Source organism: Silene latifolia, chromosome X, assembly GCF_048544455.1.
Source record: "Silene latifolia isolate original U9 population chromosome X, ASM4854445v1, whole genome shotgun sequence".
Classification (NCBI taxonomy): Eukaryota; Viridiplantae; Streptophyta; class Magnoliopsida; order Caryophyllales; family Caryophyllaceae; genus Silene; species Silene latifolia.
In genome coordinates, this window is record NC_133537.1 from 76,932,154 (window position 1) to 76,945,388 (window position 13,235).

The 13,235-nt window shown below is 34.7% G+C and overlaps 1 non-coding gene across 1 annotated transcript; it reads right to left on the minus strand.

Moving 5' to 3' along the window:
• Positions 1-11,795: 11,795 nt before the first annotated feature.
• TRNAR-UCU (transfer RNA arginine (anticodon UCU)) lies at positions 11,796-11,867 on the minus strand. Its single transcript has one exon. It is a non-coding gene; the product is annotated as a tRNA-Arg (tRNA).
• Positions 11,868-13,235: the final 1,368 nt, after the last annotated feature.

Sequence of the window (13,235 nt, forward strand, 5' to 3'; positions counted from 1 at the left end):
TAGAGTTTGACATTATTGTCGTGCGACGGTGGTGATCAGTTGATCCCTTGAGGTCACACCTAAAGGACGATTCCCTTAATTGAAAAGGTTAATTAATTGTATGCCGATACAGATTAATTAATTCCTTAAAATTGAACAAATTATTATCATAAGAGAGAAAATGACATCTTATTATAATGTGATTAAATGAGATTTTATTTAGTAATTTAAGAAGTTATATTACTAAAAGTAATTGGTGTTTGCGAAACACGCGAGATGAGAATGATAAGTTAGTTATAATTACAAGATGTTGTGAATTATACTAACTAGTAATTAAATGACCATTTTATGAGAAAGTAATTTTATATTACTAGTCAATTTGTTAAATATGATTTATTTAATTTGTAAATGATATTTAATTTGTTAAATATGCATTTTAAATTAAAACATGACATAAGACATGTCACATGTCACATGACATACAATTGTACAATTGACAAAAATAAAATGGACTCCATATTACACTATAGAAACCGAAATATTGGAGGTAGTATGGGTGAGTGGGTGTTTTGTTTATTGGATAAATAAAACACTATGATTACCTACAATGTAGGGTAGTCTTACACCTACTTTACTTAATAAGAACAAAAGTAAAAAGGAAAGACCATGCATTGGTCTTACACACTCCTCCAACCGGTTTTGTGAGCATGCATAGAGAATTTTATTCTCTTAATTTCATTATCATTCATTTCTAATAACACATGCAAAAGGTTCATGTATTTTCTCTCTTCTCTCTCTTTAATCTTCATCAAAAAGATGAGATTTTAATTCAAATTGTTCATGAAAGATTACTAAAATTATTAATGTAATATATGAGTATTAGTAATCGATTTTAAGGTAAACTACATTACAAACATCTAGTACATGTTAGTTTGTGGGATTAAGGGATAGTTTTGGGTGCTACTAATTGGAGGGCTTCTAATTTGAAGTCATGAATGTTCATCCATTAATGGAAAGCTCAAGAACTAACAAGAAGGAGATCTTGTTGGTGCCCATATGATGACCGAAATTATCATAGTAAGGAACATGATTTCTTCTCTTACCTTTTAGTTTGCATGCATAAGATCTAGAATTTATTTTATGACTAAATAAATTTGAAACATATAAGAATATGTTAAGTAATGAGATATAGATTTCCAACAAGTGGTATCAGAGTTTGACATTACTAGTCAATTTGTTAAATATGGTTCATTTGAGGTTTTAGAAGCAAATTCAAATTTGTCTTTAGTTACGATGTTTTAATGGAGATTTGAATCAAAAATCGGAATGATATCGTATATGAATTGTGGTAAAGAAATAGAACAATATGATAACGGAATAGTTGAAAACTTAACATTTATCGCTTTATTAATACTTGTAAATAACAAGTAAAGCATTTACATAGTGACCTCTACCCAACTATGATAAATGATTCCAAGATCCAAATTCATATTAACTTGGGCATCGGTAAAGCCGAATACAACACTCATTAATATAACTCGGTGGATTAACTCTTTAATCGATTCTACTTTTAGAACTCTTGGTCGATAAAATTACATTAATATTTATCTTTAGCCCAAAACACATCCGGCAACCGTCGAGAATACTTTCGTTGAGTTCAACCCAAATTTCGAATAAATGTGTCCATGATCCAAATTTACATCAATTTGGGCATCGGTAAAGCCGAAAACAACCCTCATCTTTATAAATTCGGTGGGTAGACATTTATCACCCACTTCACCAACGTAACAAGGTTTGTCTTACGGTAAAGCCGGCTCAACTCCCTTGCGAAACTGGTACTTCATGGTTTCTACTTTTTGGTAAGGCTAAGTCTCAATTGTTTATTTTTTAGCGAGAGGTCAGGTCAATTTATTATCTATCACGTTTTAAGTGAACTAAAGCGGTGAACTACGATAATTATAATTGACACGGTCGATATACTCGATTTAAATGATAATGCATGTTTTAGTTATGGCGATTTAGCGATGCATGCAACATATAAATAAAATGCAAAGCATAAATTAAATCCTAGTATGGCCTTCCTAAAATAGAAAATCTAATTAACTATTACATATTCGGAAACCAACTCCAATGGTCCCTTGAACTTCGGTTTTTGGCACGCATCTCGAGGTAACACCGTCTTTATGTATCGCCTTCTTGAGTGACACCGTCTTCAAGGAACTCCGAAATAATTAAATTACATAACAAATTACATAATTTCCTATTATACATTTGTAATTAAAATAAAAAAAATCTATTAAATTACAAAACGGTGATACGAGATCACAATAAATTACAACCGAATCGATATTCCCATACATTTCGGGCAATATCAATTAAAAACTAAGGCCATACTAAGTAAAAATTACATAATTCAAAATTACATAAAATAAAATTATGACAATCATAAATAAAATGCAGCATTATAATATGTATGAACATGCCCAATTTTATGCTAAATCGCCTTTAAGGAGCCAATATCGTATATTAATCGGTTTTTACGGATTTACGTGATTCAACCTTTTAAAATCACAATAAATTACATAAATTCATATTTATGCACAAGTTAATTACCCTAACCATCTTAAGACTCAAAATTAGTCTCCACTAACCATTTGTCTATAATTAACTTATATTTCTTAAAATTGTTCATTAATGGACTCAAAATTACAATAAAATGCCATAAACTTCAAATAAATCACATAAATTTCATATAAATTCAAAATTTGAAATTTAAACTCATGAACATTCTGAAAAAATACCATTACACTCATAATGTTCAAAAACTTAGGTTAAAAATTTCAAAAATTATTGGGAAAAACTATGTTGCGGATTATCGGATTTATCAATTATAATCATAAAAACATGAGAAAAATTATATTCATCAACTTTTCAATTTTAGATCTGAAAAAGATAATAAAATGCAACATGTGACGTTTCCTTGGTCATGAAGTATGTTTTAGCAATTATACACTAATTAAGTCACTATTTATGCTATTTTTCATCAAAAAATCATAAATCATGCATGAAGACATCATTATAGCCTATTATTTTACACACATCTTGTAAAATTGAATGTGACAACATACTAAATTTCTATGACCAGATTCGAAATATTTCTCATATTAACCTATTTTTCATTTAAATTCGATTTTTGTCGTGAAAAATCCATATTTCGAGCATTAAAACTCAAAAAATTCTAAAAATTTCCAGATCATCTAAAAATAATATATGTGAAAACATATCCAAAAACCACTGGAAAATTCGAAGTTTAGCTAATTTTCGTCCAAAAATGACATTTTTATCATAAAAATCACATTTTAATGCCAATATTATATAAAATGAACAATTAAAAAGCCATAAATTAAACCAAAATATCCTAAAACATTTTAGGACCAGAAACTTTAACATGCATAATAAATTTCGTGATATAACATAATAAACACAAATTTATAAGTTTTGTATGTTAATCGTATAACTCGGAAAAACTATAACCGATTTGCATGCAAACAACCTTGTGCTCATGATACCGCTTTTTAGAAATCTATATCTCATTACTAAACATATTCTTATATGTTTCAAATTTATTTAGTCATAAAATAAATTCTAGATCTTATGCATGCAAACTAAAAAGGTAAGAGAAGAAATCATGTTCCTTACTATGATAATTTCGGTCATCATATGGGCACCAATAAAATCTCCTTCTTGTTAGTTCTAGAGCTTTCCATAAATGGATGAACATTCATGACTTCAAATTAGAAGCCCTCCAATTAGTAGCACCCAAAACTATCCCTTAATCCCACAAACTAACATGTACTAGATGTTTGTAATGTAGTTTACCTTAAAATCTATTACTAATACTCATATACTACTTCTAGTATTATTAGTGTTTGATTTAAACAAATTTGATTCACAAAAATGAATTTTTATGAAGAACAAGAGTGAGAAGTAGTTATTTTTCATAAAACATGAGAGAATAATAAAAAGAGGAAGAATCCACTCACTTCTATCACCAAAACCGGTTGGTGTATAGTATATGGACCAATTTTTCTTTTTTTTTTTCTTTTTGTCTTCACAAGACAAATTGGTGTAAAGCTTTTGCAGGGTCAAGTCACTATCAAGTGTCATAGACAAATGAATAAGACAAATGAACAAGACAAAATTTCTCACAAGCTCACCAATATTTCGGTTTACATGTAGTAATATGGAGTCCATTTTATTTTTGTCAATTGTACAATTGTATGTCATGTGACATGTGACATGTCTTATGCCATGTTTTAATTTAAAATGCATATTTAACAAATTAAATATCATTTATAAATTAAATAAATCATATTTAACAAATTGATTAGTAATATAAAATTACTTTCTCGTAAAATGGTCATTTAATTACTAGTTAGTATAATTCACAACATCTTGTAATTATAACTAACTTATCATTCTCAGCTCGCGTGTTTCGCAAACACCGATTAATTTTAGTAATATAACTTCTTAAATTACTAAATAAAATCTCATTTAATCACATTATAATAAGATGTCATTTTTCTCTCTCTTATAATAATTTGTTCAATTTTAAGGAATTAATTAATCTGTATCGTCATACAATTAATTAACCTTTTCAATTAAGGGAATCGTCCTTTAGGTGTGACCTCAAGGGATCAACTGATCACCACCGTCGCACGACAGTAATGTCAAACTCCAGGCAGCCAATCATTACTAATATGTGTGGACCAGTTGACTATATATATATAATGTATCATCCCTTCCGTATTCTTGTAATGAGATTTAAATATGTGATCAATATGATCGACAATTGTGATCGCATTATTGTCGGAGGACATTTACTCCAACAAAACCGTCACGGATGAATTTTAAAATAGATTTTTGCGAGTGTATTTGATTTGATTTTTTGTGAGTTCGAGACTCGGATTTGTAAGAGCTCGAATTTTGGAGAAAATTGACGTCGTGTTATCAATTCTCAAATTTTTGGAAAATGAAAAAAGCGAAAAAAAAATTCGGAATTTTCGACTGACATGGAAACCATCCGTCGTGGATCGGGGCGACTAGCCCTTCCCCCCTTAAAAAAATGAAAAAAGAATCCGTATGTTTAAAGCTGCGTCATGGAAATCGTGTCGGATTTCATGAAACGTGAAAACCGGGAAATGTGAGTGTGATAAAACACAAAACATCTTGGACAGGCCCGAAGAGGCGCGAGTCCTGTGGCGGGAGGTTTGAGGTGTCAGGAGGAAACACAACTTGAAAGAGACAATGCAAGGTGCGAATCCTGAGGACCAGCCTAAAGAGGCACGAGGCCATGGGCGATAGAAGTCAGCTTCCCTTTTTTCGGAAAAAAGCGCTGATTGTTTTGTATAAGTAGGGACGTTTGTGCTTCATTGTTTCATCATCCGAAACACGAAAAACATCTCCACAAAAACCTTTCTTCTTCTTCCACAAAATTATTCATGGATGCTTTCGAAAAATGGTTGCGACATTAGTGTCGGGATTTGTCACCTACCGAGAAGTATCAACTCGTTGTTATGGGAGTTGGTAAATTGTTGGTGCTCCGTCAAGTCAAGGTGCAATCCTCGTTTCTTGAAGCATGCTCTCGGTTTTGGGATTCGAAACATCATGTTTTCGTTTTCCCGAAAGGTGAAATTTGTCCTTTCGCTGAAGAAGTAGGTGCCATTGGTGGAGGGCCGGGTTGTACTCCCGTGCTTCCTCCAACTCGGTTGTGTTACAAAGAGATGTTACGTTCAATGTTTGGCTTGTCGACAAGTCAAGTCAACTTTCTCCTTGCTCCCCATGGTGTGGATATGTTGGCTCTTATCAACATTTTCTTAAACCGGCTGGATGTCAATGTTTCGGAGGTAGCTAGGAGAAGGGCTCTTGCCTTTTGCCTAGTGCATGCATACCTCTTTGTCGATGCCTTGAAGAAGGAGGGGTCAAAGTGTTATGGTAGTATGATCCTTGTGCATGTGATTGAGAAAATGGAGCATGGTAGGGATCCATCATGGTTGGTGCTTGGCGAGATCATCCAAGCTTTGGACAAGAAGGGTTCTTGTGGAGAAGCTCCTTCATTTGGATCTCCAAGGATCCTCCATGTATGGCTATTATAGAGGCTAAGGTATGTAGACCCTCCGGCCGATTCTTCTTCTTATTCCTTCTGTCACCTTACTATGAGGAAGAAATTATACTTGGATAGTTTTGCATCTACCGAGGCTTATTGGACCTCGAGACTTGTGGAGGAGGGTGGTCCTCATATCCGTTGGGTGGTGCTATGGTGGAACTTGAGGTCCTTCACGAGGTTGCCCGCTTCGGCCGCTAGTTCTTGTTCTTTGATGGTGGTGGGTTTGAAGGTTGCATCCTTCATTTATCCCGAAAGGCTTATGAGGCAAATGGGGCGTCAACAAAAGGTGCCTGCTCAAGATAGTTTCGTCCAAGAGAGTGTTTTCCGGAACTCTGAGCTCGTCGAGGTCTTCGAAAGATGGTGGGCCACTTGGCCGATTTGGGAGGTACCAAACCCCGTTGCTACGACATGGGTGAGTCCCGCTTATGTCAAGTGGGCAAGAGCTCAAACTTTGGAGGAAAGGTCCAAATGTCGTAAGGGCGAGGTTGTTGATTTGAAGTATAGAAGGTTGGCAAGGCTAACTGTGCCTTCTTTGATGACTTTGTTGATGGAGCTAGCCCGGATGTGATGAGGCCACCAAAGAGGAGAAGCTCGGGTCCCAAAGAGGTAGTGGGCCGTGTATGGGCTGGTCTTGGACCGAGTATGGGGTCATGCAAGAGACCGGACGCCGTCGCCGTTATAGATCCGTTCCGAAAACGAAGTTCATGCTAGCCGGCCAACAAGAAGAACAAGCGGAAGATGTACCCCGAGGGAAAAGGCAAAGGTAGAATGGAAGAATGAAGATCTCCATTACCCACTTTATTATTATGTTGTATTAGTGTTGTGATTTTTATTATGTTGTACTAGCTATGTGTTGTGTGTTTTGGGCTAGTTTTACTATGTGAGATGTCTTAGTCGACACCTTAGCTTTGACAAGTTGTAGACTTGTTGAGCTTTATTTGTTGTCAAATTTGTAATCCTTCTCATTATTAATTAAATAAGAGGATTGCTTGCGTCAAAAGAGATTGTGAACGCTTGTTTCTTCCATCCATTTTGTAAAGGCAATTCGGTTTGAATTATCCTAAACATTGCACTTGGGAAATGGGATTTTTGTGGGAAGGGAGAGGTTTTTTTTTTTTTTTTTTTTTTTTTTTGTATTTTCGTGGGAAAGGGAATGTCTGTTCCTCTTCCTTTTTTTTGAAGTTGATATGGGGTTGTTTTTTTTCATGTGGGAATGTTTTTTTTTTATTATGAGGATGTTTTTTTTATTATAGGGATGGTTGTATCCTTCTTGTGTAAGAAAGGACTGCCTACGTATCCACCTAAAAAAGGTGAAATCAAACTATGATCGTAGTTTGAAATATTTTGTAAATTTTATTTGGGTTTTGTTGTTGTATCCTTCTTGTGTAAGAAAGGACTGCCTACGTATCCACCTGAAAAGGTGAATCAAACCATGCTCGTAGTTCACGTGTTTTTGTTTGAGTGCAAATGGAGGTTACCTTTGAGAGATCAAAGGACATTTGAAATTGGGCAAGGTGCCGCAACTTAGACTCGATAAAACATGCAATTTCAAATCAGAACGCGTTGAGGAACTTGACTTGAAAGGGATATGGTGGTCGCTAGTTGTAAAACTAGGGTGAGGTTGTTGGTCGCTAGGGTTCAAGGGTAGTATTTTTTGAGTTGGTCTAGGTTGGTCGGGTTTATAAAATCCTCCCCGTCGAAGTCACTCAGTCTCACTGCGCCCCCGAAAGTATTTCCTTGACCAGGTATGGCCCGGCCCAATTGGGTTTGAATTTCCCCCTCGGATCGACGGGTAGTGGTTCTCGAACTGACTTGAGGACCAAGTCGCCTTCTTTGATGTTCCTGGGTTTGACCTTTTTGTTGAATGCCCGTTGTATACGTCATTGTTATAGCTGGACATTGTGCAAGGCATTAAGCCGTCTTTGTCTAAAAGCGTGAGTTGTTCGAACCTTCGACGGGTCCATTACGCCTCAGGAACTTGACTTTCTAGTAGGATGCGTAGAGATGGGAATTCCAACTCTACCGGTTGAACCGCCTCCATACCGTATGCTAGGTAGAAGGGTGTGGCTCTAGTGGGTGTTGAATGGAGGTTCGGTATCCCCAGAGTGCGAATGGGAGTTTGCTCGGCCAATCGCGGTAATTATCGTGCATCTTTTTTATAATGGTGACAAGAGTTTTGTTTACTACCTCTACCGCTCCATTGGTTTGGGGACGATAGGGGGATGATCGATGTCGTTTGATCTTGTATTTGTCCAGCAAGGTTTGTGTTTCTGCCCGGAAGTGAGAGCCTTGATTTTAGTAGGATCAATCTCAATGCCTCTTTTGCTGACGACGTGTCCCAGGAGTTTTCCGGAGGTGACCCCGAATGCACACTTATGAGGATTCAGTCTCATGTTGTATTTCCGCAGACGAGCGAAGAATTTCCAAAGGGCGCTGATGTGGCCATCCCGTTCTTTTGATTTGACGATCATGTCATCGACATATACCTCTACCTCCTTGTGCATCATATCATGTAGGAGCGTGGTGGCAGTTCTTTGGTAAGTTGCTCCGGCGTTGATGCGGCCGAAAGGCATGACCGTGTAGCAGTATGTACCCCACTGTATAGTGAACGCAAGTTTGTGAATGTCTTCCTCAGCCATTTTAATCTGGTTGATTAGTGATAATTAATTTTTTTTTTTCAATCTCAACCACCCACATTTTTTTCCTTTTCTTTTTGGTACTCCTTAATCAATTTCCTCTCCATCCATCACAACCATCCATTGAGTCCATCCAATGGCCCTTAGAGGGACTTAGAGACTCAATGGAAGAGGAGGACTCATAAGAACTCATATATATATATATATATATATATATATATATATATATATATATATATATATGCTCCTCATCTTCTTATTCTTCTCCATGATCGTAGGCCTGCATATCAAAGAAAAACAAAGTAAATTTTGTAAAGAAATTAATTAGAAAATAACTACCATAATTAAAAAAATTCCAACCTTCTATTTATTAAGGTAAAATTTTACTTTTTTACTATACTCCAATTTTCATCAAAAACAATTTAAAAGAACAAAAGAGTGAATAAGTCTCCATTGCTGATTTCCCGTTGATAAAAAGTCGAGATCTCCAAGGTCGGAGAATCATTACAAGTAATCTCTAAATTCTTATTTAATTTGTTTTTTCCATTTGAAAAGCATTGTTGTTGTATTAATTTTGAATTATAATTGATTGAAGCTTTCTATTAATTAGTACTTTTGTTGCAAATTCATTGTATGTTTAAGCTAAAATTGATGAGAAAAATGTGTAATTTCTAGTGGATCACTTTCCTTAGTGAATATATTACTTTGATAGTCCGACGAACATCAACCCGCTATCCGCCAACCGCCATAAAACGCATCACATATCTTCAGATCGGCAGAAATTCTAATGAATTGATTGATTTAGGAATAGTAAGAAAATGAGAACAAAAAAATGGAAAAGTAGAGTTGAAATTAGTTTCTAGATGATTGAAATTTGGATATGTCACATGAAGACATGGAAGAAGGGGGGTTATGTGTGACACCCTCATACTCCAAGTGCCTTACCAGGAATTAGAAATTCAGAAGAACTGCGTGGAAGGGCCATTGAACAATTAGAAAAAGCCCGGGTTCGCTTAAGGAAAATAGATATAGAAGCGGATCAGTTTCGAGTGAATGACTATTCGGAAATAGAACGAGAAAAAATGAATTTGATTAATTCAACTTATAAAACTTTAGAACAATTAGAAAATTACAAAAATGAAACCATTCATTTTGAACAACAAAGAGCTATTAATCAAGTCCGACAACGGGTGTTCCAACAAGCTTTACAGGGAGCTTTAGGAACTCTGAATAGTTGTTTGAACAACGAGTTACATTTACGTACCATCAATGCTAATATTGGAATGTTTGGGTCATTTGAACGAAAAAAACCGATTAGTCCTTCTCTTCCTTCTGTAGGTATTATTTTTTTGTTTACACAAAAATTAAGAAAGACTCATGGTAACCATTCGAGCCGATGAAATTAGCAATATTATCCGTGAACGTATTGAAAAATATAATCGAGAAGTAAAAGTTGTAAATACCGGTACCGTAATTCAAGTGGGTGACGGCATTGCTCGTATTCACGGTCTTGATGAAGTAATGGCAGGTGAATTAGTAGAATTTGAAGAGAGGACAATAGGTATTGCTGTGAATTTAGAATCAAATAATGTTGGTGTTGTATTAATGAGTGATGGTTTGCTGATACAAGAAGGAAGTTCTGTAAAAGCAACAGGAAGAATTGCTCAGATAGCCGTGAGTGATGCTTATCTAGGTCGTGTTATAAATGCCTTAGCTAAACCTATTGATGGTAGAGGTGAAATTTCAACTTCTGAATCTCGGTTAATTGAATCTCCCGCTCCCGGTATTATTTCGAGACGTTCTGTCTATGAGCCTCTTCAAACCGGGCTTATTGCTATTGATTCAATGATTCCTATAGGACGAGGTCAGCGAGAATTAATTATTGGGGATAGATAGATTGGTAAAACATCCGTAGCTACAGATACGATTCTCAATCAACAAGGGCAAAATGTAATATGTGTATATGTAGCTATTGGTCAAAAAGCATCTTCTCGTGGGCGCAGTAGTTAATATGTTCCAGGAAAGGGGAGCAATGGAATACACTATTGTGGTAGCCGAAACGGCAGATTCCCCCGCTACATTACAGTACCTCGCCCCTTATACCGGAGCGGCACTAGCGGAATATTTAATGTACCGCGAGCGACACACTTTAATAATTTATGATGATCTTTCCAAACAAGCACAAGCTTATCGACAAATGTCTCTTCTATTACGAAGACCGCCGGGCCGTGAAGCGTACCCAGGAGATGTTTTTTATTTGCATTCAAGACTTTTGGAAAGAGCTGCTAAATCAAGTTCTTTTTTAGGTGAAGGAAGTATGACCGCTTTACCAATAGTCGAAACCCAATCAGGGGATGTTTCGGCCTATATTCCTACTAATGTAATTTCCATTACAGATGGACAAATATTTTTATCCGCTGATCTATTCAATGCTGGAATCATACCAGCCATTAATGTGGGTATTTCTGTTTCTAGAGTAGGGTCCGCGGCTCAAATTAAAGCCATGAAACAAGTAGCTGGTAAATTAAAATTAGAACTGGCACAATTCGCAGAATTAGAAGCCTTTGCACAATTTGCTTTCGATCTTGATAAAGCTACTCGTAATCAATTGGCACGAGGTCAACGATTACGTGAATTGCTCAAACAACCTCAATCTGCCCCTCTTACGGTAGAAGAACAGATAATGACTATTTATACCGGAACGAACGGTTATCTTGATTCATTAGAAATTGGGCAGGTAAGGAAATTTATTGTTGACTTACGTACTTACTTAAAAACGAACAAATAGCAATTCCAAGAAATTATCTCTTCTACCAAAACATTTACTGAGGAGGCAGAAGCCCTTTTAAAAGAAGCTATTTAAGAACAGATGGAACGCTTTTTACTTCAGGAACAAGCATAATGTATTGTAAAATTTATACATTATATTATTATATTTATATATAATATAATAAATATATAATATATATAAAAAAAAAACGATCTTTCTTCCTTAAAAAACATATGGAAAAAATTGCGTCCAATAGGATTTGAACCTATACCAAAGGTTTAGAAGACCTTTGTCCTATCCATTAGACAATGGACGCTTTTCATTTCATTCTGACCATTCCTATTTTTTTCGTTTTTGACTTTGACTATTTTCTTGTTCTGAAAAAAGAATCGGATTGTATGAAAGATGATATTTAATTTTTAATTGTATATTCAACGCAATAACGACCTATTAATTATTATAGAATAGAGCGGAGCGGGTAGCGGGAATCGAACCCCCCATCGTTAGCTTGGAAGGCTAGGGGTTATAGTCGACACTGGTTTTTAATTTTGAGCGTCTCTAATTCAAAACCGAACATGAAACTTTGGTTTCATTCGGCTCCTTTATGGAAAATGGAGGAATTCCTAGATAAAAATTTTAGGCGGGAACTAAAAAAAATTCACCCATAATATCTATGTCAGCTTTTTGTATGAATGGATTCAATTCAAAAAAACTTGCTTTCTAGATGATCCTTCTAGAAGAAGAGATTCAAACAATCTTTCTAGTTACTTCGTTCTCTATTTCTAGTTGAGATAATCTTAAGGAAAAGTTTTTTGTTTCCACCGAGCTACAAAAAATATTAAAGCCTCTAGTAAACTAAAGTCATCATTTAATAGCCATTTTGCCTTGCTTTCCTTATAAAAAAGGAGGAAGATTTAGTTACGATTAGAAACCCTTTTTATATCTTTATCCATGGATTTCTTACTTATACTCATTCAATTGGAAATAGTGGTCCAATTAAAAAAAATTCATGTTTCGTAATTTCATAATCCAAAATTTAGAGTTTTATTTTAATTTACTTTTGGATACAAATCACGAGAATGTATAATTGTCTTCAAATTTGGCATTGAAGGTAAGGGATTAATTCCTTTTTCGAAATAAAGTTTATGACCAGAATACTAATCAAACCGGGGGACCCCTTAACTATTAAAGGGTTATATAGAACGAATCACACTTTTACCACTAAACTATACCCGCTACAGTTCAATTATTGTATCGAAATATCACTTTTGTCGAACACCGAATAAAGTAAAAACAAAAAAAAGGCCTGGCGAAGTACTGATTAGGCCAGGCCGCGGGAATAAAAAAATTAAAATTTTCGGGTCTTTCTTTATATATAATATAATATAATATAATAATTATATATTATAGTCAAATTGAATCTTTCTTTTTTGTCTTTATACAACTGATTGGAATTTCATCTAAAAATTGTACTTGCTGTTGTACTGTTGTACTCTTGTATGACACAATAACAACTTGTATATTTTGTATACATATATTATTGTTATATATTAACATTATATAAATGTTATTGTTATGTTATATTATATAAATAATATAATTTTTTAGTTATTTTAAATTCGATTTTATTACATTAAATATTTTTTTTTTACATAAAAAAATCTTCTAATTTATTTAATATTTA